This window comes from Cricetulus griseus, chromosome 8 (assembly GCF_003668045.3).
Source record: "Cricetulus griseus strain 17A/GY chromosome 8, alternate assembly CriGri-PICRH-1.0, whole genome shotgun sequence".
NCBI classification, from domain to species: Eukaryota; Metazoa; Chordata; class Mammalia; order Rodentia; family Cricetidae; genus Cricetulus; species Cricetulus griseus.
Window position 1 is genome coordinate 54169821 of NC_048601.1, and position 4003 is coordinate 54173823.

Here is a 4003-nt window from a genome sequence, read left to right on the forward strand (position 1 = left end):
GATAAATTAGAACATGATGAGGGAAAGGGTTTAGTGGTTAAGAGTACATTAGCCCTGGAAGAGTGTAGGGAGACACTGCAGCCCCGCCTCCTAGTAGCCCGGACAGGTGTGCCGGGACAGGCCTGTGAGGGGAAGTCTAAGGTGACACCGGAATGGTTCTTAAGGGACCGTGCATATGTGGAGACTCTCTTCTCCCTGCTCCCTTCTCCTGTCTCTGGCCTGGCTGCCTTTGACTTGCACTTGGCTGGTATATCTGAATAAAGAAAAATTGGCCTTGCTGATTTCGGATCTATCTCTCCACAGAAGAGGACACAGGCTTAGCTCCCTGCATCCATATTGGGCAGTTTACAACTGTCTGTAACTCCATTTCAAATGGGATCCATCCTCTGTGAGCAACTTCATGCACGTGGTACACATACTGACAAGCATGCACACACACGTATACATGTAAATAAAAAATAAAAACCAGAGTGGAAAGAGAGACTTCTAACTGGTCAAAGTGCTGAAAACAAATGACCATTGAGTGAGAGTTCAGATATGTGTGGGACGTCTTTAGCAGTCTTCCCCCTCAATGACATCATGGGACTATCATGGGAACAGAAAGAGTGTGAGAGCCAAAGGGTGGGAGGGAGAGCTGTGAGATGCTGTCCTCGGGGTGAGACACGGCCATTGCACGGGTGACCTTCCAGCAGTTGTGGTAGCTATATAAGACCACAAGATCAAACAGACAACATCAGTCAACAGCCAGCAGCAGCGATAAGGGTGTGGGGTAGAGGACATGAAGGGGAGGGGGATGTGTTTGGGGAGTGGATATGATGGAGATACATTGTTCATATGTATGAATGAATCAAAGAATAAGTAAGAGTTACTCTACATGAAAAAAATTAAAACATAATATAAAATCTGGCACTAGGGAAATTACAAGGTGATCAGAGATCTACAAGGTTGATCCCAACTAAGAATCTAAGCAATAGTAGAGAGGCTACCATAAATGCCCTTCCCCAATAATGAGATTGATGACTTCCTTATATGCCATCCTAGAGCGTTCATCCAGTAGCTGATGGAAGCAGAAGCAGACACCCACAGCCAAACACTGAGCTGAACTCTGGAATCCAGTTGCAGAAAAGGAGGAGTAATGAGCAAAGGGGTCAAGACCAGGCTGGAGAAACCCACAGAAACAGCTGACCTGAACAAGGGGGAGCTCATGGACCCCAGACTTGAGAGCTGGGAAACCAACATAGGACTGACTGTTCCAGACCCCCTGAACAAGGAGGTCAGTTTGAAGGTCTGGTTAATCTATGGGGCCTCTGGTAGTGGATCAGTATTTATCCCTAGTACATGAATAGACTTTAGGAGCCCACTCCGCATAGAGGGATACTCTCTCAGTCTAGACACATGGGGGAGGGTCTAGGCCCTGCTCCAAATGTTATGACAGACTTTGAAGATCCCCCATGGAAGGCCTCATCCTCCCTGGGGAGCAGAAAGGGGATGGGATACAGAGTTGGTGGGGGACAGGGGAAAAGGCGGGGAGAGGAAACTGGGATTGACATGTAAAACAAGCTTGTTTCTAATTTAAATAAAAAGGAAAAACAAGACCTCTGAACTCCCACATATTACTGTTGGAAATTAAAATGATACAGTGATAAAACCACTTGGAGAAAAAGAATGGTGGGTAAGGACACCTCCCCTTGGAGAACTGAATATCATAGTGAGTAAAGTTTGTGCTTGGCAACCAGAAAGAGTGACTTGAGCTACTTAGGCATCCTGAGCTGCTTCCTGTGTGTCTCTGGGACGGCCTCTGAAGCAAAAGGTCCCGGGAGACAGTTTCCAGTACAGATGCTGATGAAAGTGCCCGCCTGTGGCCAATACAGAAGAGGATGTGGGGGAGTGTGACCCAGAGCAGGGAGAACTGCTGTACCCCAAAGCAAAAATCACCGGGGAGCCCAGACTAGTTGCTTTCCCCAAAGTGAAGGATTTCTGCTCAGCAAAGGTCATGAGACCATGGGGCAACACCTAAAATGGCAAAGACTGGTGTGTACAAGTAAAAAGATCACAGTGCTCTGAGGGAAGGAGACAATGGGCTGGAACTGATAGAAAGAAAAAAACCCAAAGGCTGGCAAATGGAAAAAAAGAACACGGTTTATTGGGTGAAATGCAAATTAAAGCAACCAGAGGTCACTTTAGCCATCAGACTGTCAAAATTCTAAAAATATGGAGGTGCTGGGCATTGGAACTGACTCTTGGCGGGGAGGGGTGCGGTGGTTTGGGCGACAGGACTAAGAAGGCTCACCCCTTGCTGACTACTGGGGGCTTCTACAAATTAAATATGCATGCACAGTCGATAGCCAGCAGTCTTAGGTCCTTTTAGAGCTGTCAAGGCACCTTGCAAGCTGAAGCCACACAGGTCCTGTGAGCTGGAAGCAGCTGATGGGGCTACCTTGGAATGCTTGGATTAGACGGCTGCTGTGTACATAGTAAGCTGGCAGTGTGTGGGCCGAAGTCAGGAGTGAACATACAGCAGAAAAGGCATGGGGTTGTGCCACACAGGGCTGGGATACCCGCCATCCCTCCACCATACAGTGGTTGGATGCCTACACCACAGCCTCAGGATTTCCTGGGAATACCAAAACACCTTTTCTTGCCTATCCCCCAAGACGTCTTCAGCTGCCTTCCCCAGGAGGGCAGCGCTCCAATGTTGGTAAAACATACAGCAAAGTCCTTACACCCAGGGCATGTTTGTCAGTGGTGTTTGGGGGGAGGACAGGGATGGGGAGATGGTCATTTTTCTTTATTATTGTCTTGCTTTGCTCTTGGACAGTCGACAGATTTACCTGTGAGCAATCCCACGAGTAGTTTTCGTCTTCTGGACTCAGGTGCACGCGGGCTCATTACACTGTTCTCAGCTCCAGGGACCCCACCAGTCATTGTGCTCCACCCCATGGGCCATCATTCTGCATTTCAGGTGGGCGGGACATGCTTTGTGGAACTCATTGTACTGTAGGCCCCGCCTCTGCTTCAACTCCACTTTGCACTTGAACGATGTTTCATGCAGATCCAAAAGCAAGCAAAATTGAATTTTGAAGTTGAACTATCTAAAATGCATTAATTTACAGAGGATGGACTCGTGATATCAAGGCTCCCCGAGTCTTTCTGGCCTCTATACAGCTTCATCCTAAGCAGGGCACAAGTGTAAGTCCTAGCTCCAGCACCCTTCTTTCCTCCCCCATGTCTGTGCCTCCCCCTGCCCCATCAGTCCTGGTTCCCTCTCTCTGTCTTCTCTCCAACCTGCCTCCTGTGTTCCCCTATTACTCCAGTCTCTCCCACCCATCCCAGCCCCGCCACTGTTCTAGAAATGCAAAATCGCTTACCCCCTGGCTTAAGGATTTCAGTGGCTTCCATGATCCTATGTCCTGCAGCATGCCCCTAGCACTGTCCCTTCTCAATCCTGCTGGTGTCCCCAGGCCTGCACAGGGCAAAGGTCTCAGTCCCCTTCCTCTCCAGTGCCTTGCCATAGACAGCCGTCTGCCTTTCTCCCTCCCAGGACTACAGCAAGGCTCTGCTGGGAACATAGCCCTGTTGACAGTATTTCTCTGTAGCTCCTTGCCCTTTGTCCCCTCATCCTAAGGTACTTCCATTACAGCCCAGCCACAAAAGGCACCCTACCTCGTCAGCTCTTGGATTTTGCAGGTCAGGTGAGGATTCTGCCAAGCAAGCCGCATTCCATCCCCAGTGTTTCTTTCCTGAGATACTTTCCAATGCAGCCTGGGCCATGAGATGGAAAACCATGCTCTTTGCTGCAACCTGAGGTCACTATGGTCAGCACTCCCTCTGATCTTTCTAATGGCTGCGCTGACACATGGTTTACAGCAGAAGCCCCATTGTTGTGTTTGTGGGGTAGGGCCAGCGTTATGGGCCATCCTTAACCTAGGTCCAAGTGGACAGCACCCTCCGTATCCTCCATTCCTGGGCAGACCATGAGTGACATCATGGTCCAAGTGCTGAG